The sequence below is a fragment of the Equus asinus genome, chromosome 6 (assembly GCF_041296235.1).
Source record: "Equus asinus isolate D_3611 breed Donkey chromosome 6, EquAss-T2T_v2, whole genome shotgun sequence".
Classification (NCBI taxonomy): Eukaryota; Metazoa; Chordata; class Mammalia; order Perissodactyla; family Equidae; genus Equus; species Equus asinus.
Genome location: NC_091795.1, coordinates 45,414,240 through 45,429,528, shown reverse-complemented (window position 1 = coordinate 45,429,528; position 15,289 = coordinate 45,414,240). Strand labels below are relative to the sequence as shown.

The 15,289-nt window shown below is 43.0% G+C and overlaps 1 long non-coding RNA gene across 1 annotated transcript; it reads right to left on the bottom strand.

Annotated features, from left to right (window-relative positions):
- Window positions 1-6,274: 6,274 nt before the first annotated feature.
- On the bottom strand, window positions 6,275-9,820 carry LOC139045510 (uncharacterized). The gene is made up of 3 exons (XR_011503966.1): window positions 9,581-9,820; window positions 8,064-8,117; window positions 6,275-6,692 (listed from the first exon to the last, which is right to left on the bottom strand). It is a non-coding gene; the product is annotated as an uncharacterized lncRNA (long non-coding RNA).
- Window positions 9,821-15,289: the final 5,469 nt, after the last annotated feature.

The window sequence follows — 15,289 nt, the reverse complement described above, 5'->3', positions numbered from 1 at the left end:
GTTAGATGAGTTCTGATTCACAGCTTGATACCTAATAAGGACCACTTGAGTCTTCATTACTTTGTAGAACCATTATGGCTAAGTGGGTCTGATCTGCATTCTTTACAAGCCCGCTGCAGGACTTATTATTATTAGATAGGCTTTTGATTAAGCTCAGAACATTTTTTCATCTTCTCAGTCTTTTGCAGATCATAAAAAGAAATAAGAGGAGAGAGGGCTGAGGATTCACAGTGACACAAACTTAGGGAAACAGGGCTGCTGGTGAGTCGTGGAGAGGAGTCGTGAGTAGTCGAGATGAGTTGTGAGCAGCATTATTTTGCCTCAGGTTGTTCCCTGTATGATGACAAAAGGGTGGCCAACTGGAACTTAAAGGGCCAGAAATTCTCAAAGAAAAATCTTTTCTACCACAACACTGAAATCTACCTTCATTTGTGGATTACACAAAATAATGTCTGTGGTGGGAGAAATTAAATCTCAGGAGCCTCAGCCAACCCCAGTTAACAACACGTTTTTGAGGAGAATATTCCAAAAGAGCGCTATGTGCATCTCAGAGGGCAATAGAAAGTACATGAAATGTTGGCCTCTTTTCCTCACATGCCTGCGTTGTTGTGGGACTGGGGTTGCCAGATCTAGCAAATAAAAATACAGGACACCCACTTAAATTTGTATTTCAGATAAACAATGAATAATTTTTTAGCACAAGTATGTTCTGTATGATATTTGAGACAAACTTATCCTAAAATAGTATCTGTTGCTTATTTAAGATTCAAACTTAACTAGGCATCCTGTATTTTATCTGGCAACCCTATACAGGGCGCTTGGCTATTGCGGAAAATGGAACACTCTGGGGTTAGTAGCTCCCCAAAAGGGCAGAGCACATCCTGAATCCCCTGGGAAAGAGGAGAGATTATCAAGTTCCACCCCCTGAAGACTGTGACCGGGGAATCGGTTTTGTTGAAGGCTTGAAGATGATGATGATGATGGTAGTAATGATGATGATGAGGATGAGGATGACGATGATGATAAGGCAGTTTGGGGTGCCGATGTTCTATAATCTGTCTATATGACTCCTGAAATTAAGGAGAAAGTGGAGAGTTAATTGGTGATCTAAGAGCTGACAAAGGTTGGTCCCACAAGGTTCTGCAAAGCCCTATTCATTCATCAGATAGTTCCTGAGTTCCCACAATGAGCAGACATATGCCCTTGGGGAACCAAAATCCAGTAGAGGGCAGAGACCAGAATTTAGAGGACAGACATTTATGGAGGGTCTCCTGTGTGCCAGGTACCACACTGGTGCTCTGTGGCCAATATCTCATTTAATCCTCACAGCAACCTGTCTATCCTACTTCTGCAAATGAGGATACTGAGGCTGTGGAAGCTTAATGTGCCCCAGATGATATTAGCAAGTGCCAGAGGGCACGTTCATGCCCAGACTGGTTTGGTGCCAAGCATTTGCTCTTTGTACTGCAAGCTCATATCCAGTGAGCACCAAGTAAGCAGAACAAATTAAGTGCAAGAGACAGGTATCTTGATACTGGGTTCCGGTACCACTCTGGCTCTTCCTAGCCCTACAAACTTGGACAAGTTACTTAACTTCTCTGTGTTTCCAAAGTTGCTACTACTTTATAACTTTCATCACTGCCTCTCAGAGATAATAAATCAAGGAAATCTTCAAACTGGGGTGTAAAAATATGCTCACATTATTAAAATATAACAGAGTTCAGAACAATGAGAGATTGACAGAGGAGAGCCTTCTTCCCCACTCTGGCTCGAGGAGTCAGGTTTCCCTCCATTCTTGAGCTCATCCACTGTGTGACTACGAGCAGCAGGGTCCCCACTTAATCCTTCTTTGCAGAAGATGTCCCCACAGGAGGGCAGTCTGTGTCTGGACATCCAGTGTGGCCCCCAAGACCTCTCCTATATTTTAGCAGTTCTCTTCTTCAAGAATGAAAGTTTGTAGGAATTAGATACATAAACACTTGGAGTTTCATGAGGCTGAGCATTTAAGGTTGACGGACTTTAGATAAGCACTTCCTAAAGCCAAATAGGCCCTCAAGTCCAATATTTCTAGCCCAGCAATCATTTTCCTCCTCTGTAAAATGGTACTTCAGGAGTTTCTCTGAGGATAAAATGAGAAAATGTTTTTTAAATGCTTATTGTAATGCCTGACATGTAGTTAAAGCTCAATAAAAATTAGCTGCTATTATTATTATAGGTTCTCTCCCCTCCAAATTGTGTACCCTTTAAGGGCAGAGATTATGCTGTTCTTTGTATGACCAACCTTTTCACAGTAGCTTATAAAGAATAAGCACTAGGTGGGTGGGTAGGTGAATGGATGGGTGAGACGGTGGGTGAGTGAATGGAAGGAAGGGAGGGAGGGAGGAAGGAAGAAAGGAAGGAAGGAAGGAAGGGAGGGAGGGAGGGAGAAAAGAAAGAAAGAAGGAAGAAAGGAAGCATAAATATATGGATGGATGGGTGAATGGATGATGGATGGATACATGGATAAAGGGATAGACGATTTCAAGGATGGATCCTCCGGCAATGATGACTGCAAAAATCTTTATGAAGAAGACAAAAATCAAGCTAAGCCATTAAAAATAAAGCATATGACAATTTCATGGCTTAATACTTGCATAATACTTTCATTCTTCTTTTTCTTATTTTACAGTTGAATTATAGAACACCAGCCTTTTGGAAAAGATACCAGTCAAAAGGTGTAGCTGATCAGCATAATGCTGTGCACCCAGAAGATGCTAAACAAGATGAACTAATTCATTCAAAAATATTAGTAATTACCTTTTTCTCATTGGGAAAAAATTTTAATGTGAATTATGACATGTTTAAATCCATAATATTCTTTGAGATGAAATCATATCAAAGTAAGTGGCCAGGAAGGCAAGAGAGGAGCTAGTATTTTTCTTTTGTCCTCAGATTTCCTGAGCTTCAGAGATCAGTGTGATGGCTGCAGTGGCTTCATTTAAAATAGAATAATTGGGCCAATAAAATTTGAAAAGTATATTTTCATTTGCTCCAGTCTGTGCAAGTTCAAAGAAGAGAGAGAGTAAGAAAGAGAATATGATAGGAATAGACAAGAAGGACATGAGGAGGAGAAAGGCCGGACTGTAAATCAGGGGCCAGCAGGCAAAGGACATGAAAAAGAGCCTGCAGAATTAAAATAATCTGGAACTAAGAGGAAAAACCAAGAGTTCAGAAAAAGTGAAGAGGATTCCATTAATAATCATTTCAGAAGGCAGTAGAGGGTGGACAACCCTTGCAAGGAAAAGAACAGGAGGAGAGAAATAAAGTGAACAGCTGCACATTCCTCTATCACACCCCAGTAGTCACCACAGCCAAGAGCTCTTGACCTTGCCCATGGAAAGGGCTCCTGAAGACACAGCACAGGCTGACCAGCCCTCAGAGGAGGGAGCTCTGCCCAGGGAGCTTTGAAAGTGAGCTGGCCCACCTGGGTCCAGGACATCACCAAGACTCTGGGGCCTCTTTGTGTGTAGAAATAGGTGGCAGCCTACACCAAATGATTTCGAGGGTCCGGGCCCTGCACCCCAAAGAAATAATTCCCTAACCTGCTGCCTGACACCTACGATTTCACAATTATAGATTTATTTCACCCAGTTTCTTATTCTCAGTTAAAATGAAGATCTCCCTAGGAAACAGCAATGAAATATTATCAGCCATCCATTCTCATTGTGAATAAGTCCAGCAAAACATTTTCTGAAGGTACTTCGTTAATAAAACAGGAAATGAGATTCTGAGCTCCAGGATGCCTGAAGAAGGATCCAGCAGGTCCAGGAGGGGACTTGAGGCACCAAAACCTACCAGGATCCTGTACCATCCTGCCTGGCCACCATCTGATGCTGAGGTCTTGTCCATAATAGGGGCCAACAAATGCCAACCTCAGCAGGTCGTTCTGCCTGCTCCCGTAATTGTGCCAACTAGTACTTACCAAAAAAGAAAAACAGTCCTACAATGTCTCTATGTTGGATATTTGGTGGCTATTTTGATTTAAAAGAGCAAATGAGATTAAGAGGTAAACACAAGCTCTTCTTTAATACAAAAAAATAATTAAAATTCCCCTGAACTCATCTTCCAAAAATGAGTATGTATCAAGAATGACAAACTATTGATAATTATTAGCACTGGGTAATGAGTAATAGGCACCTTGAGGATCATAATATTCTCTTCACTTTTGTACATGTTTTTAAATCTCCACAATAAAAAGTGAAATAGTAATCGTTTATTAAAGACTATGTTTCCACTGAATTAATTCCACTGAATTACAATGAAAGATTGAAGAATAAACAATTCAATCTCTCATGCTTTACCCACTCCCACCCCAACACAAAATGTGTGGATGATTGAAAATACTCAGCTGCTTTTACTTGTGGAGGGAAATTTGGCTTTTATTTCAAAGTCTTGATGGCAGGTGGACGCTGCCTCAACTTTCATGCCTACCCGATGGGGGCTCTGGCCCCTTCTCCAACTCTTTCATAGACTGCCATCGCCATGCTTAGATCTTCACTTCAGCCTCTGATTACTAACTCCATCCTGCACAGTTCATCCATCCCAGCCTCCAGACTTCACCACCAGCTCCTCTTTGAAGATGTTCAAAATCTTTCTTCTGCCTCACAGATTCCCTGACTCTCGACTGCCTCCGTCCCCAGCTGAAGGATGCGCCTTCTCTTTTCTCCCTTCTCAAACGGCTGGTTTGTTCCTCCTGTGTACTTAATTAATGCTCTCAGCGGGCTCAGTCTTTGTCACATGATAGATGGCATTAATTAACCCTGTGGAGTCTTTGCCTTGTGAGAATCAAAAGGAAAAGGACTGCAGCACTGACGTCTGACTTTGAAAAAGAGAGAGAAAGCGAGGGTGTGAGGAGAAGAGAGAAAGATGTTTACGCTAATTTCTAAAAGACATGACTCACACACAAACCGCATCAAAAAGGATTCCTAAATTAGTACTCATTACTCCTTGGGGCCTATAAGGCAAACATATTCATGAAATTCACACTCAGCAACAACAAAAAACCCTCTAATGGGGAAACTGTTATTTCGGTATTTCATTTGGAGTCTTCAACAAAGAATGATTTGGGCTAAACGTGAAAGTCGAAGTAAGAAATAAAGAGACGGAGCACAAAATCTCAATAGGTGACCAAGAAGGCTGCCTAGGCATCGGTGAGCACATGCTAGTCATGAAGGCCTAGTCCAGAGAGCCAGGGTCACGCTGGACCTGTCTACATTTCTGCAACATCAACACTTGTGCTCACGCCACTGTGTTGAAGAGTAAGAGGAACTGCAAATTAAATGAAAGAAGCCAATTCTACACCCTATTAGGGCTTTAAAAAAAAAAAAAAAAACCCTTCTCCAAAGCAGCAGCTGGGAGGATGGACTTGGTATAGATACTCTATACAGGAGGATCAGAATCCCAGATTTCTCTTTCACAGAGGAAATTCAATCAATCCTCTTCAATTTTTACTATCTCTATGAACACTTCTTTTTTAAAAATCTTTTACTCGACATTATGTCTGTGAGATTAATCTGTGTTGTTGAGTGCATGGCAGTTCATTTTTTAATTTCTATGTACTACTATAATTGTAAGAATATGCTACAATTTATTATCTATTCTACAACTGATGCACATGTGGCTATTCAGAATAACACTACCATGAATATTCTCCTATGTAGAAGGGTATGTACCCGTGCATACCCATTCCTGGGGCCCATACACCTAGGAGGGAGACGGAGTTCGCACGAGCATGTGCGCGTGTCCACCTGTGGGAGGCACTGCTCTAACCATCTAAGGACGCAGTAGACCCTTTTAACAATTATCCTGCGTAACTCCTCCTCTCCCAGCTGTGAGCACCTTCACTTTCCCTTGGTCATTCCTTTTCCTCCCAAGATTCTTGTCTTGATCTCCTCCTTCCCTCTCCACACTGGGGCCTTTAGTGAGCTCACCTATTCTGACACATTTAACTAGCCTTATATTTATTTAGCCACATCCCAACTTCACTTCAAAGCATCAGTCATGTTCTTCCATCTTCCAGCTCAACATCTACACCTGGATGTTCTTCAAGCGACTGACATATGTTGAATTGAACTCGTCTTTGTCTCCTCCCATTCTCATCATTCCTCCTTCAGACTTCCTTGTTTTATTGCCCTTCTCCTGGCCATCCAGACTGGTAACCTTGGCAGCCCAGCCTCTGGAAGGAATTTAAATCCTACCAGTGGCATTGCTACAACAGACCTCAGAGAGGAACGGAATTCTACAAAACACTTCCAACTGTTAGTTTATTTGAAATTGCTACCAAACTAAGAAATAGCAAAAAAGTTATTTTTATATTTCCTATCTCCCAAATCACAAGGACTCACCACTTAATTGATCAGGAACTAACCCATTGTCTTCAAATTCCTCTTTGAAAAGGAGCATTTCTCTTTAAGAAGAGATGTTGGAGGGGCCGACCCGGTGGCGCAGCGGTTAAGTTCGCACATTCCCCTTCTCGGCGGCCCGGGGTTCGCTGGTTCGGATCCTGGGTGCGGACATGGCACTGCTTGGCAGCCATGCTGTGGTAGGCGTCCCACGTATAAGCTAGAGGAAGATGGGCACGGATGTTGGCTCGGAGCCAGGCTTCCTCAGCAAAAAGAGGAGGACTGGCAGTAGTTAGCTGAGGGCTAATCTTCCTCCAAAAAAAAAAAAAAGAAGAGATGTTGGAAAAGGGAAAAGGCAATTTACGTAACGTTTAAGAGCACTGGCTTTGGATCTAATAGACCTAGGGTTCCAGTCCTTCTTTTGCCACCTCCTAAGCTGTGTGACTTTCAGTAACTTACTTCCCTCTCTGAGCCCTCGTTTCCTCATATGTAAAATAAGGATAACCATTGCTGCCTTGCCCATTTGTTGTGAAAATTAAATGAGATCAAGAGACTTAGAACAGCATCTAACACATCTATACTCATTAAGTGTGGTTGGTGCAACTGCTGTTGCCAATTCTCTGAGTGGGAAAACTAGATAAATTGCAACTTGTTCAGTGTCCCAGAGAGGTTGCCACTGGACAAGCAGCAATTTCAAAGTTCTAATTTCTTTTACTTTGCTCTCTGAATAGCTCAGAAGGGATAGATAGGCTGTGAAAAATGTTCTCGGGCTGGTCAATTTGAGGTATTTCATTTCACCAATCTGTCTGGAAACTGCCAGCTCATTTCATTGATCAATGGCCATCCCAGTGTTGGAGTTTAAGTTATTACCATCCTAAACTAAAGCCGAATGAGATCCTTAGGAGAAAGAAGCTCCGAGAGGCACTCAGGCACTGTCAGAGATAGGGCTGTGCTCCACGATCAGGCTTCAATCCATTGTAGGTGCAGTTTGCATTTGTACCCAGACTCCTTTCTCTTATGCTGGAATTTTCTCCACTGGCTTGTGGACTGTTTTTTGCAGCTGTCTCAGATGGTGCTTTCTGCAAAGTTTCAGTGCATGCATTTGCAGCTATCTATCCTGTCTCATTCTCAAAATACGCTGCCTTTTAAAGTATAAGCAGATCTAAGCAGATGCTGTGACAGTCAGTCGATCAATCAAACATACATCAAGTACCTGCCATGTACAATGCCAGGAATCTCACCCCAGGAAAATATAAAGAAAACGCCATCTCTGATCTCAAAGCTTAGGTGACTAACAAAACCCGTTAGCGCGTGCTAATGGGGTGGCTCAGATAGTTAAGTATCAAGATATTAATAGGAAGGAGAAGTCACTTCTGGGTTCATGGGTCCCAGAAACAATGGTAACCAGTCCTCACCCGTTCCTCATGCCTCTGACACAATCGGGAGCAGAACCTACACAATATAGGTGCCTAATAAATGCTGACAAGTAAATGCTGAGACATGTATTCTTAACACGTTCTTGAGTTGCTACTATTTCTTTCAGAAAATCTTTTCCCCTTGCAAGCAGAAGTTTAGATGCTGATTCCTCGCAAACTAAGGTGATTTATCATATAACACAGTAGAAATATCATAAGTTTGGGGGAAGGGTCACAGGATGGGGTTAGAGTCCCAGTTATTACCTACCAGCCATAAATCCTGAGCAAGTTATGTAACCTCTCTGAGCCTCAGTGCCTCCATCTGAAAAACAAGAATAAGACACCTCTTTTGCAAGATTGTTGTCGCGATTAGAAATAGTGTAAGTAAAGCAGACAAGGGTACATAAAAGTGATAAATAAATTATATCCATCACCACTACTCTGTTAAACAAAAAGAGTCCAGCTCACTCCTTCCAAGCTTCCTTCCATAATAGATGAAGCTCCCAGCTAAGCCATCCAGGACTCTGAGCCCAGAAGACACCCACGATAATTAACAAAGCTCAAAGTTCTCTTGGATCTGTCTCATCTGGCCTTTTTAAGAGGAAAAAGATAAAACACAATAACAGGAATTAAGAAACTAGAATACAACCAAACAAACTAAAACTCCCCCTTGAATGCCCCATTAAACCCCTGCCCTCCTAGAAACATCCCTCACAAAGTTTTCACCTATACTTGGCCTTGAGTTAATTCACCCACCTCTGACCTAGGGCTATTTATATGGCCTCTTTGTAAGTGATTCTATGTAGAACAGAAATTATCTTTAAGAAATTATATTTTCTCATTGATAATTGTTCACCAAGACCGATTGTAACAAAAATCAATAGAACTCATCAGGAGGATGGGAAGAGTCAAAGTTCTTCCATTCACTTACATCAAGTCATCCGCATACCAAGATTTTTCATCTCTACAGTTTTCTTGGTTCCAAAAGACTTTGCGAGGGTTGAAGTGATAGGAAAAGTAAGTGTATTACAGTGCAAGTCACACGGACACCATTGGTAGGCACACACATAAAATAAGTGTTTTTTCCTCATTCGTGCATTTAACCAGCTCTCTGGGTTTCTGTTCCAGGACCAGTCATATTCCAGGTCCAGTGAGAGACAGAGTCCTACTTTCTGGAAATGGAACTTGGACCAAGTTCTGGGAGGCCCAGGGAAAGCAAAGCCAATGCAGTGTGACCAAGGTTCTGATGAACCATAAAGGAGAGGAAATGGCACTTTCCTCTGATTCATGCAAAAACGATTTACTCTCGGTCCTTCTAACCATTAATGGTCTGAAAACGTGGTGCAACTGGCCTCTGGAGCCACCCAGCTCCCACGCGTACCCAGCAGTCCCGTGCGGAGCTGACACAGGAATCGGATCAAAAGTGAACCTAAGGTAGTGGCGCTCTCTCCTAACTGTTGACAGATGGAGAATGGAAGCAACATAAATGCTCTCTCTTGTGTCAGCACCATAAAAACGTCGGACTGACCCATGAAAGATGGAGATGGAAGCTCGGGCGGCCATTAGGAGCCATGCCTTCCTCAGAGCAATAACTCATTCCCATGGTATTATGAAAATAGTTTTATTGCAGTGGATTCCTTTTTCCCCCCTCTGCAAAAATTACTGCTTATCAGCGTCACAGAAATCAAACTTAAAACTCTCCACCTTTTCTCTCTTCTAATACAATCCCTCCCTCTGGCCAGGAACTTAATAAAATGGAACATTTCATTATTCCGGTTTGCATACCTCTTTTGAAGCTGAAACTGTCATCTCAAGTGAGCACTCTGAAGTGGCCGGTGTTCGGGTAATTTGATTGCCTCTTGTGTTTGCTCAGACACATCTGAATGCTTGAGGAGCCACTCAACGTCAGGCCTCTTGCTGGACCGGATTTGGGAGTTGCAATGGGAAGGAAATCATTCAAAAGCAGGACTTTCTGATGCCTTCAAAGTACAGTTTGGATACGGCTTTTTCATGGGCTATTAACTGCCTGTCAGATTCCTTAAGAGGGGAAAACAAAACCAGGTGTATTGAGAATTCATATATTCACAAAGAGCTCAGCCCCAGGAGGCTTCTTGTCTCTTAAGGCCCAGGCGTGATTCCTATCAGGCCGCCTGGGCAATAGGAATAACCAGATTGAGATTATTGCCTCCCAAAGTGAGGCTTCCAAGTAAAACCTTTAATCAGACAACTGAGCCTCAGTGGATTAACACACCCAGTTGGAATCCTCAGTTAATACCCTCATGTGGAGTGTGAAATCTTGGTAGATATGCAGAGCCCCACCCCAGAATTACCGAATCAGAATCTGCATTTTTACCAGATCTCCAGGCCATTTGTAAGCACCACAAAGTTGGAGAAGCACTAGTTTATACCACAGAAGCAATATTTATTGACCTACACTGGCTGGCCGGTTTATTCAGCTAGTAACCTGTTAGTATTGTCTGGGTAAGTCATCATGTTACACACTGCTGCAGTCACAACTAGTTAAGATCTAGTCCCTACCTTCAGATAGTTCAGCATCTGGGAGGACTACGCAGGAATGGTTGGTGTCTACAGGGCATTAGGCAGCCTCAGAAAGGGCCCTCCCAAAACTAAAGACTTGAAGTGGCGGACACCAGACCCCTCCAGGTCATGTCCCTCCCTGTATAGCATGGTCCCCTATTAGGACAACCAGACCCTCTGCCTGAGACCTCTCTGGAGATCTCCCACAATCCTATATACTTAATCCCAGCAGTCTGAGCAAGACTGGAGCTGACTCCAGCTCTTCTGCTTTGAGAGGTCCCTGACCATTGCCCCTCCGAACAGTCTAGCCCTCTGTGAGCTTCTCTGAAACACTCCTACCATATAAATATTGGTCCTTAGCAAAATGAGACCCTTATAACATAACATTGGTCCCATTTATGCTTTGTGGCAGAAACATTTAGCATTCACGAGCTATGTTTTCCCTCTCTCCATTTCTCAGATCAGTTTCATTTAGGAGGGGCACTGTGACTAATTATGGCCAAGAAATTGCAAGGAGAAATAACGTATGTCACTTCTAGGATGAAGCATTTAAAGCCAGTATGCAAAGTTCTTCCCATGCTTTAGTAACAAAGACATGTTCCAAATGGCAAAGCAACAGATGCAAGCAATCTAGATCCCTTGAAAAGGAGCTTCCTGGAGAGCTAAAAGACCCACTGGTCATATTTGCATAAGGAAGAAACAAGCTTTTGTATGTTAAACTACTGAGACTTAGGGATTGTTTGTTACTACAGCATAACCTAACCTATCCTGACTTGTACATCTTTGAGCCATCCCCTTTTTCCCATATGAATTTCACATTAGGTATCCGACTTTATTGTTGGCTAAAATGTGTCAAGAAGTGATTCAACACAGCAGGACTTTTCCTCATGCTTTCGCAGGTAAATGTATTCATGTACTTTCTCTTAAAATAATGATTAGAAAGTAGAATGAGTTTTATCTTTATTATATGATGTTTTGTATTATCATTGATTTTCCATTTAATTACCTCCCTGTCCCACCCTTAAAGTGAGAAGGTTGTTGGCTATGGGACATGGTAAACAAGTGTGGTCCTTACTAGAGTCAATAATTATATCTGAAGCAACAAATGAAAGAGATCATTTGAACAGGTCAATAGCCACATTTTCGGGGAGAGTGGTTTTCTAGCCTGGGTTGCCCCTTCAGGCTGCCTGCCCCGGCGGAGAAAAGGCTCTGATTATTCCCTTTCCCATCAGCTGCACAGACACAGCACAAATAGTGGCAGCCTTCTCTTTTCCCAGGGATAACAACTCACCCTAGGTTTTCTCTTTTTCCAATTAAATTGCTCTAATCTTGATACAAATAGCAAGTTGAATAGCTATTTAATGTTGCAGAAAGATGCACAAGCCCATGTTGCGACTTCAAATAACACATAAATAATATTTAAACCATCTGTTCCAGAATCATACTATCTGCCCACCAAAATTCTTTTTCAGAGGAATGAGCTTTTCATTTTCCCCTTTTAATAGCATTTCAAATGGAAAAATAGTCCACACCCAAAAGAGATCCTCTATTAAAATCACTGGGTATTAGCAATCTGGTTTAAAATGCTAAGAATCCAGGGTAATTCTGATTTAGGATTGACATTCTGCCTTTCATTTAGCCTCTTGTGAATGGTTATGGGAAAAGCTCATATTGCTTAGTCGGTCAGAACACCCACTGTTAGGAAGATCTCTCAGATAATGGACCTTTGAGTTATAATTCCTGGGCACACGATATAGGATGAGGACAGGGACATTCTGCTGAACCCACTGGTGACTGTTCAGGAGTCAGGCTTTGAAGGGGCGTTTTGTTGTTTGCCTGTTTGTTTTCCTGCTTTGATAATCTATAAGCAGATGATAAAAAAAAAAAAAAAAGAACAATGATAAAGGCATAGAAGTGAAGGGGAAAAGGCAGAAATACTTAGTTGTAGAAAATGTTAGTGAAGACAGATCTTATGGAAACAGAAACAGGAGAAAAAGACAAGAGACAGGAGAAAAGACAAAGGGAAAAGAGGGAAAATTCAAGGAAAGAAAAACACAGAGAGAGACAGAAGGATAAGGGATGAGACACACCCCAAAAATGTGCTTCCCTGTGGGCAGGGATTGTGTTTTCTGTCTTGTGCATTCCCCACCCCTCTAAAACCTAGCACAGTGCTGAAGACCCCACTGGCCCTTGACTGATGGACAACATAAATTGAACTAAGGATCTTCCTTCTATACTTGGTTCACAGTATCATAAACCGGCCAAGTTGACACTAGGAAATGTGGTATTGAATCACGAGTTTCACAACCAACACTGAACAAAGAATCATGGTGCTACGTGAAACCCATCAGCAAGTTACACAGAGTTTAGCACTTCCCTGGAGTCCTTTGCAGCTATAAAGACCTGCATAATGCCAAAGGGAAGAAGAAAAAGAAGAAAGGAGAGCGCCTTCCGTGGTCTTCCTGACAGCTGGATGTGAGACTACCAGTGGAAATATACAAAACTAAATGTAAGTGGAAAATTCCATTTCACAGCTCTAACCAGAGACAGTCTAGAGTCACGGTCTGCCTTCTCAGCTGTTACTTCAGTGCAACCCAGAATGATGACTGATGTATGCTGCCCTAAAAAATCTGCTTACAGTAGGCTTGGACCAGCATTACCCATCCTCTGAAAGTCCACATGGGTGCCCAGAGGCTGACCATCTGAAGGTCAGCCTTGTTAAGTGCTCCTTTTCAGTCTGCATCAACTCAGATGTGGGACTCAGCTCCTTTCCCTGGATGGATACATGCATACATGACACACAGAGCCACGCTCACAAAAGTCCTTGGGAAGCATACTTCACTGAAGAGTTCATGAAGATGGATGGCGTTAGAAAAAGTGAGCGCAAACAACTTCATAATAAACCCAGTGTACATTATCAATCCTGTGCTTAAACCTCCGTCAGACTCTCTATTCTGTTGTTCCTCTACTCCTCTGCCTTCTTCACTTTCCCTTTGCCCCCGAGACGATAAATTCTACCATTTTCTTAAGCACTCCTTTTGTTTTTGCCCTCTCTTTCCAGAAACTTCCCTGAGACCTATCTTTTCACCACTATTTCTGGTGAAATATAAATGACTCACCACATTATTCCATGAAACAAAGTCAGTTCTTTCCTGAAGAGATGAATTTTGATGCCAATTGTGAATAATTTCCTTTACATAACCTACATCATATAAAGAATACTGTACAGGTCACTTTGAAAATATCTCTCTCATTCATGGCCTTCGGTTCATTCACTATGCTTTCTAACAAGCTGTGTTTACTAGTCAAATGGTCATTAAGTCTCCTAGGTGTGAGGATGTTTCTGTCTATGTCTGTGTCAATATCTATATCTGTATCTGTATCTATAACCATGTCTATAATTATGTCTGCATCATAAATTTGCATGCCTACAAATTCCAAACCAGCAGGAACACTGTGCCTGGAGGTTCAGGCAAGGCAAAAAGAAGTAGGAAGAGGAGAACGGGAGGAGAAGGAGGAGAGGGAGGGAAAGAGGTGGAGAAGGGGAGAGAAAGAGGGGAAGGAGGGAGAGGAGGAAGAGAAAGACGAAGAGCCGCCATCACCAAAGAGAAGATGAAGGACAACAAAGATCAGTTTGCCTCCTTCACAATCTCGCAAGGACCAGTCCTGAATCCGGTCCCCACTGAATCCAGCAGAAAGCCCCTTCGCCCAGTCAACCCATTCTTGGCAGCTATTCCTGACCCCTCCCTCTCTGCAAACCAAGTGGATCCGCAGCCCCAGGACAGGAAGCACTACCCAGGCCCCCTCCCCAGCCCGCCTGCCCTGCAGCCTTCCCTTTGCCCGTCTGGGGACTCAGTCAGACAACCAACTGCTCCAGGAGAGGGAAACAATTAGGGAGAGGAGCCCCTCCCTCTCCGCCTCAGGCTGCCCAGCCAGCATGATTAGCATAATTACAATATGTTCATCCAGCACCAAGATGAAAACTTGAGGGAGAGAGGGAAGTGTTAACACACACAAGCCAGCCAAACAACAGTCAAGCTTCGCAATTAGCTAAACAGTTCCTCTTTTAGAGCTTTCCTGGGATACTCCCAGGAAGCCCCAGTCTCCAGGCAGTGACCTCAGGACTGAGGGCAGCCACAGGAACACTGAGTCCCCGCCTGAAAGCAGGAGGCCGAGTCCTCTCTCACCCCGCCTCCACCCCAGAGATAGCTTTTGCCATTGTGAAGTGGGAGGCGACATCTCTAGACCTTTCCAATGGGCATCAAAGCAACACTCTTTGCTCCTTGACGTCCCTTCTTACCTGGCCTTAAGGGAGTCCCAAGCTTGCTGGGCCTCAATTTCCTCATCGCCAAAGAGGGGAAAATAATCCATGCCTATTGTAAGAAATAATCAGATAACAGCTAGGAAACCTCTGAATAGCAAGAAGGCTAAATAAATACCAGGTGGCAATGACGGTCTAGAAAGTATTTGTCTGGATTTGGATTACCGAAGTCATCAAATATCTGAAAGTGTGTCCTGCCCTCTCAGTCCCAGAGTTAGTGATTTTCAGCATCTCCCTCTCACAACCCCTGCCACACCCAAGCACCACAGACAGCACAGTAACACAGTAATGATAGACTTATTTGGGTCTACAGCATGTTTCCCAACCTTTTCCCTGTCACAGCATACACAGAAAATGATATTTTTAATAGCCACCAGGGTAAATGGTTGCTCATGGCAACCCAGTTCCCCTCCTGTTACCCCCAAGGCCTGATGGGATGAAAGATTCCACATCTACCCAGCACATCCACAATGCAACACTGTATCTCTTCACATTGTTGGGAAGCTCTGCTCTACATCACTGATTTTGTTCTGGTGGTTGCGTAGTTGGCTGGGTTTTTTTGTTTGTTTTGTTTTTTAACAGACCCAGCTCCCTGTGATTCTGGAGCCTGTGGTGGTCCAAAGCAATTGCTCTCA